The following is a 20,871-nucleotide window of genomic DNA, read 5'->3' as shown; positions in this document are numbered from 1 at the left end:
GTACAGCAAACCTGTGGTCAAAGCCTGCAGCCTTACTTAGGCAAAACTTCCATTGACCTAAGCAGAAATTTAATGTGCATTAGGATTGTGGTATTTGGCTCTTGATGTGTGTTACAAGAATGAAGATTTCACATCAGACCTGCAGCAAAGGCCTTCGGGTTATAGGTAAGATGGAGAAAGGTGACATGAAATAAACCCAAACACATTCCCAAACAGCAGAAACCAAGAGAAGTGATAAGGCACAAAGAAAGGTTGTACAAGACAGGGATTTCATCTTGTTATCACTGAGGACGCTCCACTCAGCTGAAAAGGACTTTTCTGGGTGATCCAGGTGGCTGGGAACACGCAGAAAAATGGGGGGGGAAACTTTGTGGGAACCAAAAGCAAACCTAGACCGGTGAATTTTCTTGTGGATAACAGAAGGCAAAGTTACAGGGGAAAAAATTATTCTCAGGCAGCACACCACAGTGTGTTTGATTTCACACTCAAATTCATTTTCAATACCTTGAATCATTCAGAATCTATATAGTCTCACTGGCTACCAGGGGATTTCCTATTTACTTCACTTTTTGAAAACCAAAAGTAAAAGCTGACAACATTTTGCCTTTCTGTCTATGTACCTTGCATTAAACAAAGTGACAGCAAAACGTGAAAATGTATTTATTCACTGAAGAGAACCTGGTTGCCTGCCCAGGGAGGCATTGGGCACTGCTGCAACAAAGTCTTTGTCAGCATTTCTGTTTTAAAACACACTGGAGTTGCTTCCAACAACTGCAGCGTTATATTTAATTTAGTTTTTGTTTATTAGTGTTAAGATGAGCTAAAATGTGCACATTACTGATTGGGTTTGGAATGGTTTGGTGCCATTCCCATGAAATCTATCAATCCTTTAAATAAGATGTCTTATATGCAGTAGACATATAGTTGATTTCTTAACCCTTTAGCATCAGCGTTAGGGCTACTATGAAGAGAATCCTGCCCTGAGAGTGACCCTGGAAAAATCCTGCAGGATTTTTTTTTGCTCCTACAGGAGGCAACCTGCAGCATGTGGCGAGGTGGGCTGGGGACGTTATGTGCTGAGATCCCCCTTTCCAGCAGTGTTTGCTCTGGAGAAGGCACAACTTGAGATTCTCACCAGCTGCACATAAAGGGTGTAAATAAAGCTTTGCTGACCCCGGTTATGCAGTGACTTAAGTGACATACAAGGAGCCCCAGGGGCTGGTCAGGCCATGGGGGGGTCCCAGGCCAGGGGAAGGACTACCTGTGCCCTTCCACTTCCCTGCCACACACAGCTCACATGTCTCTGGGCCACGTGTCCAGAAATGGGTTGGGGATGTGCAAGGGATGCTCCTTGTTCCCTTCCCTGTGTCTCTCCACCTGGCAGCTCTTGCACCTTTTTTTTCTTTTTTTGGAGAAGTGACTAATGTTACTCTGCATCTTCGTTGCTTTCCTTCAATATTAACACCCTTCAGAGCTGCTAAAGCTCCTAACAGAAGAAATTAGCACCATCTAATGCAGATGAAGTAAGCAAATGAAAGCATAAGGCAATGAAAGGACTTCCCCGATGTCAGACAGTGAGCGTGTGGCACTGTTGGAAATAGTCCAGCAGTCCCCAAACTGTTGCCCATCACTTTGTGTTTTAGATCAGCTCCAAATCCCTTCTAAGCTTCATGGCATAAATCAGTGTGAGTTTTATTCTTACGCTTGCTTTTTCCAAGTGTTCTTACAGCCTAATAAGCAAAACCTACTATGTTTAAAGCTATCAGATTACGTGTGTTTAATTCCAGAGCTATATATAGCAGTCTGTATACTTACACACACCAAAAGACATGGTCCAGCTCCAAACATGTTAGCACTCATTGCAATGCAGCGATGCTGGAGTTTCATTTCCTATGGTAAATGTCACGAGATCCCATTTTTCCATGTCTGCTATCTCCTGCTTGACCGCAGCCTATCCCTGATTTCTCTTATCTCTCAGGGATTACTGAAATGCAAAATTAATTCTTTTGAGATACCGCTTCTTGCCTTTCTGACATGATCACAAGCTCTTCTTCTGTTTGTTTTCTCCTTTTCCAGCAGTTTTCTTTTCCTCCTCTCATGATCTGACTTGCTCATCTGTCACTGCCGATTACAGCTGCTGAGTTCCAGCCATGCTTTGGGGCACAGAACAGGAGCTGCTCTTAAATAGTGTAAGAGGCGAGGAAAATGGTTTTTTATCTGTGATTCCCCTTCCAGAAAACGTACAGGAGAGAACAATGGTTAGTATATTGCCAGAGCCTAAAAATAAAGAAAAAAAGAATAAGAATTTGAAGGAAGATGTGTGAAATGGGAATGTGAGGGCTGAGTGTTGGAGCCTGAGCCTTATCCCACTGCAGTCAGTAGGAGCTTTACCTTTGACTTGAGCAGGAGCAGAACGGGACCCACACAAGTTTCCTGGTACAGTCCCAGAATTAGGAATTTTTTGGCAGAAGTTCCACACTGCTATTGAGTTCCCTTTGGAGAACTGATTTTCCCTGTGCACCACAATATATGGTGTTAGGCTACGTACCAAAACTGCTGGAACCTTGTTCAGCAAAATTATTTAGAATTCTCTATGTGGCAGCCAAAAAAGTTTAACACGTTGCTCCGGTTAAAGAAAGTGACCAAGCTATCAAATATGATTAAGAAATACAAGAAATGGAAAGGATTACAGCACGTCTTTGTCAACAACCAGCTAAAAATGAAGAAAGGGGGACTCCAGGTCTGAAACCATTAGACTTATCTATTCTTTGTAGAAAGGGAAAGAAATTGTAACGACCAGCGTCTGCCTTCTGTCTCTAGTTATGCCTGTTACCTTCTGATAGAAGGAATTAGTGAGAAGCGGTGTTCTCCAGTTTTGAATATGTCCAAAATCTGGAAATGCCCTTAAAGAGCACAATTGATGACTTTTTAGTCATCATCAATATAGTCATCATCATATAGTCATCATCAATACTATCCCTTCTAATTTTCTACTAGCAAATAGAGAGATAATTAACACAAATTTACATGCTGAAGAATTCATAGTGGAGAGGATTTTTCTGCCTTACAAGGCCAACACACAAAAACCTGTGAGGGGAAGGGGCTGAGAGAGGAAAGGAGAGATGCTGTGGGTACAGGGTACCAAACTTAAGAGGTCCTGGCACATAGATGAAAAAAAAAAGTCACGATAGAGCCAGAACTGACAAAAATGCCAAGCCACAAATGACCATATAGACTAGCAAGATTCCTTAAGATGCTTAGTTAAAGCAAACAAGGGAATACATCCAACCAGGAGCGAGAAACAGAAGAGAGCCTCAGTGAACCGCAAGACAGAGCAGAGGCTCCAGACCACAAGGCTCCAGCGGCTCCCACTGAGAAAGGTGTCTCACTGCAGCCAAGATATTTGCAATTTTTTACAAGATCAGGTGTCATCCATTTTAGAAAGTCACTGCTATAGCGTTAGCAGAGTAAAAACTCTCGTGGAGAGAGCTGGAACGGGTGACTGAAGCAAAGCCTTCTGGAGGAGCAACCCCACACCCAGCAGCTGAAAAGCTGTGACGTCTTGTTCCAGTGATGGCCCATTGTATGCCATACCAAGAATGCGGAGAAGCCCAGCCAAACACACAAGAAAATATTAAAGGAAGAGAGAAGCCTGAGAAGCAGTTATTAGGGAAGTAATAAGGGAATGGAAAATACGAGAGCAAGAACGAGTGCAACGTGGGAACCATGGGAACGGCTCACCAAATGAGAAGACTCCAATTACCAAATAGGCTAAACTGCCAAGAGAGAAGCACAGTAAATTTCCATCTTAAAGAGGGGCTCCGGGGCCTAAGAGCAACTGGTGAAAGAAAAAACGGAGGAGTTAAAGAAAACCCAATGACTTTCATTTTTAGTTAATCTTTATCCCATCATTGATGGAGTGTTTTGCCATCCAGGCAGGAAGTGGAGACACCCACTCTTACAGGCGGGAAGATGTTTTGACATGAGATATTTTCTGGGATACTCATTGAACACAAAATTCCCCGTGTAGGTGACGTCTGTAAATATGACTAAAAGTCTGTATTCCTAGGACCAAATTACCACCTCTACCAACGCATGCTGAGAGAGACACAAAGTTTAGCGAGCGCTCCCCACGGGAGTGGTGGCTGTGACCTCCTGCCACGGGCATTCAACAACCTCGATGGGGTCCCCTGCACCAGGGCTTCCCCAGCAAGTCTCCCCAAAGCCTCCTGCCCATGGCAAGAGCCCTCCCCAAAGGGTCCTTGTTCTCTGCCATTGCACAAAACTTGCCCTGTCTCCATCAGTAAAAGGAAGCAAAAGCCTATTTTTGCAAAAACAAAAAAGCTGTGGTTGTCCTGTGTGACAAAACACTAATTCATAGCACCCGAGGACACTTAACCTCCTCAGTAGTGCTCCATAGCACCCTTTCACATTGGAAGGATGGGACAAAATACCCTTAGAGACATCTTACAGACAATCTTTCTGCAGGATAAAATCTGCAGGTATCTCCTGAAAAACTAATCTCTGTAAAAGAATAAAAATGGGGCCCATTTGGAGTGGGACTGTCCACACTCATATGCTACTCCCAGCCTGCTAACAAAATCTCATCAGCACTAAAAATTGCTCACACATCTGGAAGAACCAGCGCAGTCATCTGAGAAGTATTTCATTCCTGAGCCGCAGAGCGCTCTGCATTAGGACGGTCCCTTTTAAAGACGCTCTCTTTCTTTTCTCAGCAACTGCGGGAGATGCTTCATTCTGCAGTTCGTTAGTCCTAGAAAAGTCTTTCTTGACCATCTCCATTTCCAGCTCTTTTGGCTGCAGCCAGAAAAATATGTGTTCTCAGATATTCCTTCCACAGTAACTAAAATACGTCTTGGGCTTGCTTCTGGCAGCAGCAAGGGGAGCTTGCAGAAGCCTCAGTCCTCTACTTCCTCACCTGATGAGAGGTGAGCTACTGATGCTCAGTGGCTAACACCATGTTAAATCTCTGCCTTGGAGTAAGAGGACTTGTTCTCACTTTAAAAATCTTATCATAATTTTCTCAGTAAAAGTCTCACTCCACTCTCAGTTATAGAGGCCGAAAATTCCATGAGACTCCAGTTTATGACCTTCAAAATGATGCAAAATACAGTTCTTTGAGGCAGCCACAAGATCTCCATTTCCCGTACCCAAACTTTGAAAGAGAGAGGAAATAATATAATACTGTGAATACTTATGAACTCTATCTTTGGGAAGAGAGAAATTTAATCACAAAAAGATAAATAAATTGACCAACTTCACATAGTTATCTCAACCATTAACAATACATGATTGCTTTGATATGTCAGAAAGTTTCCTCCAACTTCCCACCAATTCTCTCTAGTAGTTTTTAAATATCCTGAGTCTCTTAACACACAGCAAACCTAAATCATACAGAACAATGGAGTAATTTAAACCTGACAACATTTGTTGATGATGTTCATCAAAACAGGCGTTTCCAGACTCAGTAGGTATTAACAATGAAATGAAAGTATTATCAATGAAAACAGAAATTGCACTCTTTCCCACTCCCCCTTGCCCCCCCTGCCATGAATAAGTCATCATCGGACTTCTTCAGTACTCTTTAGCTCCCAATAAAGGAAAAAAAATTGGGGCTTATTGTTGTTTTTCTTGGAATCTCTGGATTTAAGAAGAAAGCCAAAAGTATTGTCGAGTACAACATGGTATTTTCGTATGATGAACATTTAATTTCCAAATTAAGAATTCTAGAGCAGGCATGTCTAATAGCAGGGAAAATTTTCTATAGAGAAAGAGACTTTACGTAGATTGCTTTTTCTGAAAATACCAGACAGATGAATATGCGTAATCCAAGACCAAAATACATTGGCACTAACTTCAATGCTGATATTTTTACAATAGTAATATAATTAATTTTTGTAAATCCCTTACAGCTGTACCACCAATATAGCATAGTATTTTTAATAGACTATTTTCATCACCTTATTTTTAGAGATGAAATTTTGATCCTGTTCTTCAGTTATTTAAAATTGGTTAGATATGTGAGCGAGAACTACTGTTGCAGGGAAGTAAAGGGCTAGGTCTTTCAGCAGGCACAGAATTATTTCAGAGCAACCCTTCCCCCCTCCCCACTCATGTAACGTAAAAAAGTAAAACTGAATAAAATCCTCCTATAAACACTGATAAAAAGCCTAGAGAAAAATTATGAACACATCTGAAAGATGAGACTTTTTTCCTACTTAGATCAAATAAGTTCATTAAGCCAGATGTGCCTGGATTATTCTTATTACAGAGAGCCATAAAAACCTCATGGTTGTTTAGTTATCTGGTGTTTGGCTTAGACGTAGTCAAAAGTTGAACAACAGATGACATGAGTAACTGCACCGTGTTGACTCAAACGCACACACACCAGTTTAATCAATGAAGATCCCCAAGGTTGAGAAGTCCAGAACTTGTCAAAGTACCAGCGTTAACTTTTTCTTGCAACCTCGCATTGCACACTTAGAGTCCTTACAGGATCAGGGATTATTTTTCACAGGGCTCCAGCCTTCTTCTGGTGCTGCAGGTCCTCCAGAGACGGATGGGCATTGCACCCCGGGACCTCCAGGAAGGGTAGGGGTGACACCTGCAGTGTCTCTCCCGGACACAAGTGAAGGGCTGCTCATTGCAAGGCTCACAACCTTGTAATGGCAAGGCAAGAGACATCAGGCTGGCACAACGATCTTCTGCACTGCCACATTTTAGCCATTTTCTGTGAAGCAGAAGATGCCAAACCTCCCCTCAGTCTCCATTTTCAAGCACAGGCATAACAATATACTTTTTACCTCCCTTCAAAAACTACTGGGGCTGTTTAAATTCTTCTGAAACCATCCAGCAGAGACAGATGTCCACACAGATCAAAACGGAGACATCTTTAAAACCAGTAACAGGAAAAAAAATTACATAAAAATTCTATAGTTTGTTCTTTTTCTATTTTATAGCTTGGGGATCACTTCTTTTTTGTCTTAAGTACTTACAGCATTAGAATGTGCATACAAAAAAATAACATTTATGGTTATCAGATGTTTAGTTTTGCTTTAAATTGGTCAGCCAACACATGTAACCTATACGGTCTTTTCCTCTTAATAGCTAGCTTGCAATGATTTCAAAGTTACATATATAAATACGACAGCATTCCTATTTGCCTGTTGGAACAAAATGGATTTTAATACAAATTTTCAACAAAATTAATATTTTATTCCTTTACAAAGTATTGCAGCTATAACCTTTTTTATCTCGAGGTATTTTTATAGTTTAAATACACATTAAGAAGTTGGACAAATATCCTCAGATGTTTTCAGATTTGCATTATTGCAAATTGTGACATTATTGATTAGAAAATTATTTTCCTAGGCTTAATATTCTTTACAGGTGGGGGAGGGGGAGTAGTGTTGGTTGAGTTGTTGGTTGGGGTTTCTTTGGGGGCTCGGGGGTTGGTTTTAGTTTGTGAGTGTTTTTTTTGTTTGTGGTTTTATTTCTTGTCATTCACTGGGTTAGCTGGGGCAGTACAAGGCTGATTATAAAACAGAGCCTTCCCGTTAAAGTTCGGGCAGTTCGTTTGGAGTATTCACAGGTCCTAAAACACTGCGTTTCTCAAAGCAGACTCCTGAGGAAACAGCAGCAATCAAAAGATGTTACGTTTTCCAAGACATAAAAGCCTCTCTTCAAATCCATCTGGATATTTCAGTGACACTTCTTTATATGAACATAACCTTCATTTTTGGCCGTATCATATCTACCAGGTCCAGTTTACCTTTGCAAAAATCCCCGTAATTGTCAAATATGTCCCTGGGTTTTGTGGAAGAACTCCAGATTTCAGGAACTTGCTCACAGGGAAGGGGAGCATTTCACGTGTGCCTCTGATGGCCAGCAGCAGCTCTCTGCCTTCACTCAATGCCTGTTTCTGCACTTTGGAGGATGGAAGAGATTCTGAAGGCCTTTGGTTTAGCAAACCCGAGCCTAGGAAGCTTCCTTCTGGGCTTCATACCGATTGCTGGAAGAAGTGGCACGTGCCAGCAACAGCCAGGCAAGCCTGCCCTTGTCCTACATGCAGAGCTGGGGACAATGTGTCAATCCATAAAGATGAAGACATGCATCTATCTTAAGCAAAAGATTGTTTTATTACCTTAATGTGATACTTCTGAGGAAATGCTGGTGCCTGCAGGAGCGCTAAAAGACTGATCGCTGCTGTCAGACCATCACCAAGCAGCGGGAAGAATCCCAGTGGCACCAAAGCTGCTTGTTCCGCACGATGGGATTTTATGCGCGGAGGTTACTTCACTTGCCAGGCTGACAGTGAAAAAAAAAATAATCAAATCTTCATTTTGCATAGCAGCAGGCAGCATATTACTCCAAATTTGTAAATAATTTAACAGAATAGTTTTCAGAGAAACGTTTGCTAACACTGACAATCACCTCCTTGTTGACGTTAGGGGATTTATTTTCCATTCTTTCCCATGCCTCCCCAGCTCAGCTGCTTCCCTCATTTGACAATCCTCCATAAAGACACAGAAGAAAATGATACCACAAAGCATTTAGAAGAGGGAGTGTTTACAAAGCATATAAATAGACTGCGCTCTCTCCAGAGTAATTAGTTGTAAGCAAAGTAACAAAAAATGTAGAGAACGTACAAGTATGCCAGATGACCAAAAATCCAAGTTTTATTTGCATGTTAGGGATAGGTTGCATGATATATGCACATAGGATAAATGCCACTGCAAAAGAGGTCTGAGGGCTACATTCAGACCAAATGCATGTAATACAGCTGAAATATCAATAGAGCCAGATGTTAATTTTAGCTCACGACCCTAAAAATAGATTTCTGCAATCTTATACGCAATGTGCAAGGCAGGATGTCTTTTTCCAGACTATTTACTGAAAACTGAATTATTCTGAAAGAGCCTTAGAATTCTTCAGAACTTCGCCGTTGCAAGTTCTGGGAAAAATTGTTTAGAAAAAGAACAGCCAGCACTGAACGTATACCTCATTCCTATTGTGTAAGCAGCTAGTTTGCAGTGAAAAACCCTGGCCCTCTTTGCCCCCTGCTGTTATGTTTTAAAAGTTAATGCAGGACTCCATCAGATCAATGTTTATTTCAGACAGGGAGCTTTTGGCTGAGCTGTAGCTAATGTCCTTGGCATGTTTTAAGTAGCGTATCAGAATGAGTCATCTGCGTCGGTAGTACTGTGTTATACTTCTGCCTCTTGTTTAGAGAAGTAATGTGTAGTGAGGGAACCTTTAAGGATTCAGTCTCCAGCCTGGGAGACAATTACACGTACACACGCTGCGATATGTGACTACAGTCCATTACACAGCAGCAGCTCTGAACTTACACGCTCTGTACGCACCTCTGTTGATTTACCTCCTGTAGCCTAATGTATTAACTAATCCTCCCACTGTGTATTTCCCAGAAGAATAATGCAGGGGAAAAAAAAATCCTCATAATTATATCATTCAAACCATTGTGTTCTTCTCAGGGTCTAAATGCACGATGCTGACAGGAGCCTGCAGTGCTTTCTAGCTGCAGACGCAGGAGCTGGTCGCAGAGGGAAGCGCAGGGGGTGCAACATCCTCCAGCCCTCGGCACCACTCGGCTGTTTCTAACCAGAGTACCGAATGCACGCAAAATATAACAAATGGGGATAGTTGCCATGATATATGGTGACCATCTCAAAAACCTCAATGGTTTTTCGGGCCATTGAGATCCCTTCTTGCTCTCAGAAGCGCACTTTTTGCAGAGGCACGTTAAGAGCCGGAGGTGGATGCTGGCTGCACTGTCAGCCTCTCCCCGGAATCGCTGAACACGACAGTTCAGCGCTGTCAGTGACACTGGGGGTCTCCAGGGGATGCAAGACTCATGGTCTTGTTTAATCTCATCCAGTGGCTTCCCCATCTCCCCCAGGAACTGCTCTCCACAGTGATAATACCAGATAAATATAACGTAGCGGAGCCTGGCCCTTTGCAACTTTGCATCTGAATTCTCTCTCAACCATAGTGCTGTAGCATGGACTTTCTTAACGTAAGATTGCTTCCTTCCCAGTCTGTTGTTGTGTAGTTCCGAGTGCTCTAAATTCAAAAAGCTTGACGGATGGTGGCACTTCAAATAGCATTGGGCTTCTGTTTTGTCCCGTATTCCATAAATCTGAAGAGATTATCCTCCCAAACAATACCAGCTGTGTTATGATAACTTTTTTAGTTCTTGGTTATTTGGATTGACATTTCTACCACCACACTGGGCTCTACAGCATGGGCTTGCTATTGTCTGCCTGCGCTCGTCCATCTGGAAGGGCTGCAAACAGCAATATACTGCACCCTGTTGATATTCCTGCTCAATTTTAAAACAAAGCCAGGAACAGTCTACTAATAGGAAGTTATTTAGTTTTCCTGTTTCACTCCACTGCACCTGCTGACCGTGTCCCAAGAATCACTGGGAATACTTTGATAACCTCTCAAAGATTTCAGCATCATCAGGAAAGGTTTCTTTGGCAAACTGATCCAGAGCTTTATCTCCTGGTTGTATGCACACATAGACTTCGTCTTTTTCATACCCTGATGATGTGGATTTTTCCCCCCCACCTCCCACGGGCAATTCTTAAACTACACTGTATACCAATCTATCTTAAAGTTTCTTAAATATGTACCAGGCTACAGCACTACATATAGAGATTTAAAATAGAAGGCAAAAGAATTTTTAGTTATTTAATAAGAATATTAATTTTAGTAAAAATTGTTAAACTTACATGCAACCCAATGGTGTCATTCAGAGGCTGAAACATGCCATGCCTAACTCAAAGGGAACTATGACAACATCTTTAAAACAATTTTTTTCCCCCATCATAGTAGGGGAAAAAAATGAAATCTTTCTTCTCTTTTCCCCCGCCAACATCTTTAAGACAGTTTAGCCGGCTGGGTTATAGCTGCCCAAGATGCTCTCAAGGTGTGAGAAACAGCTCTCTGCGTTCGCTGCTTCCCATGACAGATCATACAATAGCTTTTATCCTGCCTTTGTATTTGTGGGGTGGGGTGTCGGGTTTTGTTTTGGTTTTCTTTTTCGTTTTTTCCAAGATGTTCTAACTTTTAACTTTTGTTAAATTACTTCTATGCTGTTTGTTGACAGCATAATTTAGCTCAGGAAGTGTTATAGCCAATTGTATGAAAATCTTGAATTGCTTTCCCAACAACAGGTAAGGATATCCCACACCAGGGGGTATTTTTGGTCTCTGCTTCCGTTTGTCATACTTTCAGTTTTACTTTAGCTTGCAGTTGTGCAAACCAGAATGGGCTGCGGTAGGAATTCACCATGAGAGAGGAGCAGCACATCGCTTACAACTTTTCCACCAGACAACTTGTGTTGTCTGGACACTGTTTCATATGTAAAGGAGTAAAGGCAGTCCTTACAAATAAGTAGTTCTAGGGGATCGGTTTTAGTCTTTCAATAAAGCAAGTCAAGCCATGCTCTGGAATGATAGCTCATACTTTGCAAGTCTTCTTTTCAACAAGAGTGGTTAGGAATCCTTCATTTTTGCCTAAACATGATATATTCACGAGTCCCTTGTTTCCATGATGAAAGATCAGATTTAAGTTGGCTCATTTCAGACTCACCTTTCCAGAGGAAAACCTACCACAAAAATAGATTAGGAGAGGAAACAGGGGAGTAAAAGTTGTATGTTTTGATGCCTCAGAGAGCAGCCTGGATATGGTGTGGAGCCAGAGGCACCACGTGCTGCCCCTGCCTTGCCGTCCCCATGCAAGGCTGTTGCACCCCCCCAACAAGGAGCCAGGACAGATATCCATCACTCCCCACATTGACCACCTGACCCCTGATGCTGGTGACACCTTCGGACAAACCTCTGCAGCAGCTCAGCCAGGAGATGCAGATCAAGAGACTACATACAATATTCCAGCATCCTGAGATAACAGTAAAATACTTTAAGCCATAGATTTATTAGCAGCTCCAGCTCCTTGTAAGCATCTACCCTGAAACACATTATCCTGTTTCACCTGAAGTTTAATCAAGCTGGGCAAATGCACCCTCTTTTCTCCAGTATTTCTACCTGCAAAAATCTACCTACTGCTTTCACATATACAAATATTTAAGGAAAAAGCTGCAGTCTGCGGTGTTCTTTTCAGAGAGACAGATTTTAACTTGTTTTCTGCAGAGGCATCTCACAGGGACATGTCTCAGCTCTTTTGCAGTTTCATGTAAAAATATTTACAATAAACAGCAAATGCCCGTAAGGGGAGCGAGGGGTCAGTGTTTCTTGGTTGCATTTTGGATTGAGCCCCAAGCACCAACCAAGGAGACATAACTGCTTCTTCATTTCTCTGTGCCATCATGACTGAAGCAATAGCTGCCAATACGCTATCAACAGCTACACAACACCATCTAGAACAATGCATTTCAGGGCAAGAAGATTCACAGACAGTTTTGGTGAAGTATTTGTGTGCCTGTGACAGGAATAGGAAAAAAAAAAGTCCTAAGAAACCATGGGAGGGAAAAAAAACTAGCATGAAAATACTAGCTATTGAAACAGCTTCTTTGGTAAGATCTCAGAGACCATCTAAGTATGAATATTTACTGACAAGATATTCTTCCTTCTTTGATTTCTCAGGTACTAAGACAAGATTTTTATAGATATGTTATAGTTAAATGTGACTGCTTTAGAGAACAGTTAATTCCACTCTTCGGTGTTACTCTGTACTGGAATAACCTTTCAGGCCTTTTTTGCAGGCCTGTCATGCAAGTGAAGAAAAATTGAAAGAGTACGTTTGCCCCAAACCTTTGAAAGGTTAGTTTATAGACTCCATATAGTTTTATACAAACAACTTCAAAACCTTTTAAATGTGGGAGAAGATACATGCCTGACTTGGAAGTTAGCAATGTCACATGTATTTAGGAGGACATCAATCTCTTCATGAAGAAAGAGTGTTTCTCACCCTGAACCTGACACTGTTTGCTTTCTCAGGGAGGACGAAGCACAGGCAGTTTACTCCCAGGACCCTGCAGTCAGGACTGCTTTACCGTTTCTTTATGTGAAGATCCAGAGACAGACAGGCTGCACTCTCAGTAGCCTCTGGGCTGAGCAGTGTTTTCACCACAGAAGACCTTTGCCTGTTCCTCATCTGGAGTCTCTGAACCAGGACCTTCCCTTCGCTGAACATGAAAGGGAATAGCATGAAGAAAACTCCACTAGTAACAAAAATACCTCAATCTTTAAAGATTCATAACTGTGTCAGGCCGACATAAAAGTGGAAATGGGAAACCTTGAGGTATGAGGCTGTCATACCTTGCTGCATCTTGGGCTACTTGGGGTGAAACAGATTTGGTGGATTGTTTTCAAAGCCAGTCTGCAGGTAAAGCATGTTGCCACGCCGTCCTCAGGGTAAGAGAAATCAGCATTGTGAGGAGGTCTAAAACCACCACCAGGATTGCAGTTCTTCAAACTCAGTGGCACATGTCCTGCCTGAAGGGCCACGTTGTTTTCCCCAACACATGTAGCTCACTTGGCCTGACCAACGCAAGGACCAAGCAGCTGCGCTGAAGCATATTTTTACTGCTGGTTTCTAACCTCGTCTCAATAGAATAAGCACACAGCCACTACAACATCATCGGTCCTGGTGGCAGAGGCCCAAAGGGCCAAGGCAAGAAGCTGTGGTGACAGCAACAGGGCCGAGGAGGCAGGATAGTTAGTGGGATGGGGGACTCCTGTTCATACCTTGTTCGGTGGGCCAGGTCAGGTCCACCAGCTGCATTGCAGGTGAACACACTGCCAGTATAGTTGCACTAAGATTCACACCACTGGTCAATGAATTTTAGAGGATTACTCCGTATTATTGTCATACAGAAATATTATCTACTAGGAGAGTGAGAAATCCCAGAGCTGGAAGAGAACAACGAGTACAGTCGTTACGCAGTTCAGCGGCTCATATTTTTTCATGTACATTCAACCAATTCCATCCTCACTTAAATTTACTTTCCACTGGCCACGCTGATTTCCACTACGATATCCTAGATTTGCCCTAATGAGAAGAATAGAATCAGACCCGCTGAATTCCCTGGTGATTGTCTTCATTTTCAGTTTTTCAGCTCACAGAAAGGCATGGAGCAGACTTACTCAGGAACACTTGTTCAGCCAACAAGTGACATTAACAAGAAAAATCAAAGGAAGTATTGTAAATTGCTTACAATACATATGTAAATGAACTAAAATTCTTTGCATCTGGCATTTTAGGTCAGCCAGCAGGTACTTCTCATCATTTGCTAGCATATTATGTCCATAATAGAAGGGCAAAAACTGATCCAACAAAAAGAGTTGACATCTATAAAGTATATTAAATATTGATGTCAGCCTTCGGACTTGGACAGAACTGAACTGGTGACAATGCAAAGAAACCATCTCCCAGAATGTTAAATAGTAAAAAACACCAGAAAGTATCTAGCATAAATTACTTTTCCATTTCATTTCCTGATTCAACAACCTTTTTGAATGAATGAATGCATCTTCTTGATGAGTTTTCCAGCCTTGTTTTAGAAGAGGAAATGGAAAAGACTGTGGTTCGTGTATTAAAAGCAAGGAGAAAGCTGTGTAAGGTTTGTCATGTTTCCTCTTCCTTGTAGATAAGGTTGAACTCTGACTTTCTTGGAATAGACAAATATTACAGATATTCTGAGAATAGCAACAGTTTGTGGCTGGTGATTTTTTTTTTGCACAAATTATTTATGGAAAAATTAAAAGGAAAAAAGTACCAGTGCAGGTACTATAAATAAGCCCATGAAACATGGCATGTTTGAGAAGAACATGTGGAGAACAGGTCCGACTGACAGTAGACAAGACTAAGCCACATCTGACTGTGGTGTATTATTCATAGTCAAGCACTGCTCAAAGGGCCAGGTGCAATACGAAGTTTGTAATGAACAATAAATAAACACTTTGCAGCAAGGGATTTCTACTGGTTTGTGTTCGGGGGCTGGGGGTGCATCCCCCCTTTTACCTAGCTCTCAAAACCAGGATAAGCAAGATGCGTTCTTCACTGGTGCAAGCACGACTTCCATGAGAAGCACACCTGAGTGTCCCCTAGAGGGCGGGTGGAGATGGTTCCAGTGACCATTGCACTCCGACATCAGGACTCTGACGGGTCCCCCAGCATTGCTTTAGCAGAAACACCATTTTCGTGCCTCAGACTCCCTTTTGTATTCATGTAAAGCAGCCTTACCATAAATGAGAATCAGCCCCAGATGTCTTTACAGGAAATACTACATGGGAAAAATGCATAGCCCTACAAATATAGAAACCTTTCCTCTCTCCATCCATTTTCAAACCTGAAATTTTCCTTAGATATAGAAAGACACATATAATTAAGGACATTGAGCTGGCTGTAGGGATGCAAATATAAAAACCCTGCTCTAAGAGCAAACCCTGCTCTAAGTTAGGCCATCGAAAGAGAAGTGGTGAGACAGACCACTAATCAAAGAGAAAACCATTTATAGAAGGAAGGAGGGAGGGGGCAAGGCATGTCTGCCCACAGACCAAGCAGTGGCCTTGCACCTGAATGGGCCCCGTTACAGACGTGACACGTTCTCCCCCTCCCAGCATCCCCACTTTTGCTCAGAGCCTGCCTTCCCCCAGGTGCCCTCAGCAAGGGTCAGAGGGCAGGAAGGAACAGCTTTTGCATTTGGATACAATGATCAGGGACTCGTGTGTTGTTGAAATGTCACATCCACAGCTTCCCAGAGTCTTACAGACAGCAGGGAGATCACAGAATCCCTCAAGTGCAGGACTTACTGAGTTCATACAGCAGTTTGCGGGGAAAAAGGGGGATCACTGGCATATACATTTTCACTGCAATGCAAACTACTTTAAATTGCATTTCCTTGCAGGACAGGCGTTTGCAGAGCAGCAGTTCCCCTGGGTTTGCTGATGGGCCGTAAGCAGCTGCTGGGTGTGCGGCCGCGGGGCAGTGACCTGCAGCACGGTCCCACTCAGCACCCGCACGTCTGCCCGGCTCCAAAGGCCGCCAGTGCATCACTACTTTTAAGTGAAATTCCATTGCATAGTAGTCACTATATACAGTTACAAGGAAACCACGTGTGCAACCCTTCTCCTGACACTTACAGACCTGGCAAGTCTCAGTGAGAAGGCAGAAATTGTAGATATTTGCCATTTTCCTCCTTTACACAGGCGTCAATGTAGGCTGACAGGGCCAGTGGAAAGCATCAAAGCCGAGAGAGCTTTCAGCAATTTCTTTTACATAAAAACCTGTACCATGCAGCTTTCCCAAAGTTTGCAACATTTGAAGGAAATTGGTTGGGATGAAAGAGGAGCTCTGCACAAGTCAACTGTTTGCAGTGAATCCTGGTTTTGCTCCTGTTCCAGAAGTAAATCAAACACCTGTAGTTGAACACTAAGTGACACACCAGGCAGCTCCAGTTTGCCATGGGATACTGGTTTCAGTACACTGGAGCTTCCGGAAGAGCCAGTCTACTCCCAGCGATGGCAGAGGGGACACAGGGATATTTGTCTCCCAAAGCATTTTGGAGCTGGTTGGATGTGAAAGACTGCTGGGTAAGTAGGGACGGAGGCACACCACCGAACTGCACACTTAAAACCTTCTGCTGGCTTTTGTACGCACTTCGCCTCTTTCTGAAGGCCTTGCTTTTCAAAAAAACACTCCTTTCATTTGAGGGGAGTTCTGGTTAAATCAAAAGCAAATAGAAGTTGGGTTTCTGCCCTGCCTGAAGCCTGACAGAGAGCAGGAGACCACTCCAGTGTGGTTCATGCCTGCTCCTGCACTGCAACGGCACGGCAGCGGCGGGGGACACCTCCTGCCCCCCCAAACCTCCCAGCACATGCCCGCGCTCTGCCGAGCCTCCACCGTCCACAGCCATGGCTGCACCCTCGCCCAGACACCGCCGGTGCCGGGTACGGCAGGTGGCACAGAGCAGGGCCAAAACTCCACCGTTTAGCTCATTTCTTCCCATGCCTGGGACAGGTAACACCAGGTCAGTCCTACAAAATCCCCCGCGCTGCGGGGAGAATTAAATAGCGTGCTTGGACGCCTCCAGGGGAAGTAAATAGAAGGCACGCACTACTTACTAAGAAAGGCCATCTTTAAGTAAACTTTTTATAATGCAAGTTGTTCATTCAGGACAAAACCTCCTTTCACCAAAACACAACTTTTAAGATCTCTCCCTGTCCCTTAAGGCTCTGCTTTCTCCAAAGATCACACTCCTCCTTTCCTATGTTACCAAAATGATACTCCCAGAACAAGCAAGTAATACAGCAGCCATGCCAAAACAGTGGGAATGCTTTCCTATAATACAGTTTCTTGCTGAGTGATGAATTTAAAGGAGGATGAGGTAAATTCACCCTTGTTTTATTCCCTGCAGTAGGGAAAAAGAAAATAATGTTGCTACTCCAGATTCAGCAGATAGTTGTTTTGCAGATCTTCATTGACTGTTTCCCTTGCCTTTTCAAGGCCATGGGAGATATTTGTCATACCAGCGCAGTGAACAGAAATACTGCCGGTGGTGAGCAGGGATGAAAGTTGACACTATTTCACAAGCAGTCCCAAGATTACCTTAATGCACCTACATCCCCGTTTCAACTCATCAGCTACAGATTTAGTAGGGCAAGTCTGATTACCCTGCCATTGAATGATGCCTATCCTCTTGCAACAGTATGAAGTAAAGCTAAAGATGTGCCCAACAAGGCCGTGGTGTTGGTCCATCTGCCCCCCCGCAGTGGGCATGGCGTGAGACGAGATGGGAATACTCTGCAACACGCCGTGCTCTCACCAGCTGCCCTCACAGGAGGGTCTCGTCCAAAAACTAGACATGACCCTTGGAGTTTTCTGTTGAAAGCTGTAAAAGCTCATTAGTATTTCTTATCAATTTGCAGGATAAAGTCTGTGATCTTGCTAGTGAGTAAAATTGCACTAAATAAACCAGTTATCCCTGCGCCTGTCTCAGCAGCCAATTTGGTCCCACATGCCTATCTGTGGGCAAACAAGATACCTTTCCGAAACAAACCGAGAACATCTTGCCTTTAAAGGCAAAAAAAAGTGTTTTTTTTCCTAATACTGTATTCACTTGAATATATTCCATATTTTTAACATGGCAAAGAAAGTCTTTAACATATCAGAATGCTCTCACAGCCCCCAACAAGCTGAGCTGCCAAAAATGTAGCTGAGATAGCGAGACATATCTGGCGAAAACTTTAAATTATTTGAGCTAATTCTCAAGATGATGCAGGTTGAGGCAAAGGCACTTTAGATGTTAAAAATGAGAACTTATTTGAGCAGGCAGAGGTCCAAATGCTTTGCCTGTTCGCACAAAGCTAAATCCCTGGGATACAGGAGGATCTGGGGGAATAGCTCTGACTCCACACGTGCCCCTCAGAGCGGAGTCTGCACTGAAGACACAGACACACCTTCATTTCTCCCATCTGAGATGAGTTTCCAGACAGATTGCCAGAATTTAGTTATAATGCACAACTTCAACTCTGCGTGGTGCAGCACGACTGATGCCAGTGGTGGGAACTCAGGGTGCAAAGCTGCCCACCTCCAGAACGGGCAGAAAAAGTTCTTCCTTTCATCAACAACCATTTGCTATGTGCCAAGGTAGTTAGTGGGAAGGATTTGGAAACAACACAGTGCACAATGTATTTCACCTGTTGGACCATTCTTTTTGCTTTTCACCAGCTGCAGAAACCAAAGTTTATATTTGGATTTCCTTTTACAAATATCCTACAATTGACAGAGGGGAACAAACACCAGCAATGACACAGCACACACGATAAGTGTACCACTCTTTCAGACGTTTTCTGAAATTTTACAACAAAGTAATAACTGGTTTTCTTCCCTTATTCTACTCCAAGGCTACAAGAGAGAAAGGACAGTAAAATACCCCAAGCACACATCTGCAGCCACAAGTCTACGTACAAACATTTTGCAGTAGTCACACATCCATCTACAGCCATAGTCACACAGTGGCAGAGCACTGAGACAGCAAAACAACCCATTTAACTGCAGAGAACAGGTTTCTACACACTCCCATGTGAGTATCATTGCAGAGAAAGGAAACAGGAGAGGGGAACCAAAGAAGGACTCAAAGCCCCCATCCATAGGCCAGACCTGCATTAACAGCTGCATTCAACCAACCGTCAGAAACTGCAGGATGAAGAACACCCATTTCTCCCTCAAAAGACAAAAATAACATCCTTCTACAAAGAATCAACTTTGTTAAAACATATTGACCCTACTAAGCACGGCACTCCAGCCGCAACAGGCAGTAACAGTCTTACTGACACATTGCTGCTTAGAGAGACACCCGAAAGAGCTGCTCAGGGCCAGCCTTCACCCAGCTGAAGAGCAGCAGATCTGCAGAGGAACACCTCAGCAGCCTCCCCCCAGCAGCAATGGTGGCTGTCTCGGGCTGGGGTGGGTATATAGGGAAACCGGCTGATTGTTTGGGACTAATCATTGCAATTAGAGACAATACATCTCAGCTGGAGCTTTACTCAAGGCTTCTGCTGAGGCTCTTTCTCATATAGAGGGCCGTAATTATTTAATCATCAGTCTACATTTTATGTCTTATTCATATCTGTGTTATTTACATTTTTCTGGCTCATTGAAGAGCAGCACACATACAAGGGGTTGGGGGGAGGACAGCCCTATCTCATCAAAACCGTCGCACCTTCACAAACTGCTAACATGGGGTTAAAACCTTTACCCAAACAGTCAAATTTCCTTGCCCCAGCTTTTGCTTTTTTATTTTTTTGGGGGGGAGAATACACATATTTACATTTCTTTTGAACTTCTAAATCAAGCTGGAAGGGGCTCAAGTGCCCAAGAGCAATTTATTGTAGCTGCTGGGAGATAGGAAATTTGCATACACATTCTTGCTAATATAAGTAAGCACGAAAAGAAGGCACAAACTCCACTTCTGCATAAACCACATCCATCTTTATGCTAAAGTGATTTATGAGGTAAACCCACCTGCCTTTAAGCACCTTTTAAAGTAGAATCGACCATTGCTAATAAAGCAGCTGTTTAGAGAGATGGATAAATACATTGGTGTAAGCAGGTGCAGCTCTGTTTGAGTCCACAGCACAGATATACCCTAATGGCACGTTTCAAAGTAGGTTCAGAATCACATCTGATGTTGGGCATCATCGCAGTATCTTCCAACATGATGTATGTTGCGGTACTGGTGGTTTTCTGGGACCTGCAGAAATCAAAAATGCTTCTCCTGAATGAAGTGCGCTGCGCCGAATGACAGCACAAAAAGGTCCTGCTGCGTGTCCTCCAGTCCCGGTTTGCTTAGATAAACTGAGTCTGAGGCCAAAATAGGACAATTGGTTGACAACCCAGGTTTGTCTCACTAAAGGCGACATTACTCAAAACTGTGGAGGAGACTCCTCTACTGAGAGGCCACTGTGCACCGTGCAGTAAAGCCCGAAACACAGGCTGTACAAAAGAAGCTGTGCCCAAGCTTTTGATCCTGGATCTTTTTGCACCTGTGCATTGAGAGAGCATGAGAATATTTCATGCTGGGACGTTATTGGCTTCTCCGTGGACACGCCATGTGTCTGTGTGAGTCGTCCTCCTCGCGCCACCCGCCCTCAGGGTCTGGGGGCGCTGAGCACACGCAGGCATCTCCGGGCTCCAGCGGCTGCTCCCAGAGGATGCCTTTCCATGCCAGGTGCCTCCGCTGCGGGGAGATTTACACAGTGTGTATACCACTGCCAGCTACAGACCTGGTAATATCTAAACACCCACTTTTCACCTCTTTAGGTGAAATGGGTTAAGTCCATATGTTTAGCTTTTACTTTT

The sequence above is a fragment of the Larus michahellis genome, chromosome 8, assembly GCF_964199755.1.
Source record: "Larus michahellis chromosome 8, bLarMic1.1, whole genome shotgun sequence".
Classification (NCBI taxonomy): Eukaryota; Metazoa; Chordata; class Aves; order Charadriiformes; family Laridae; genus Larus; species Larus michahellis.
The sequence above is the reverse complement of the archived record's forward strand: the minus strand, read 5'-3'. Positions refer to the sequence as shown.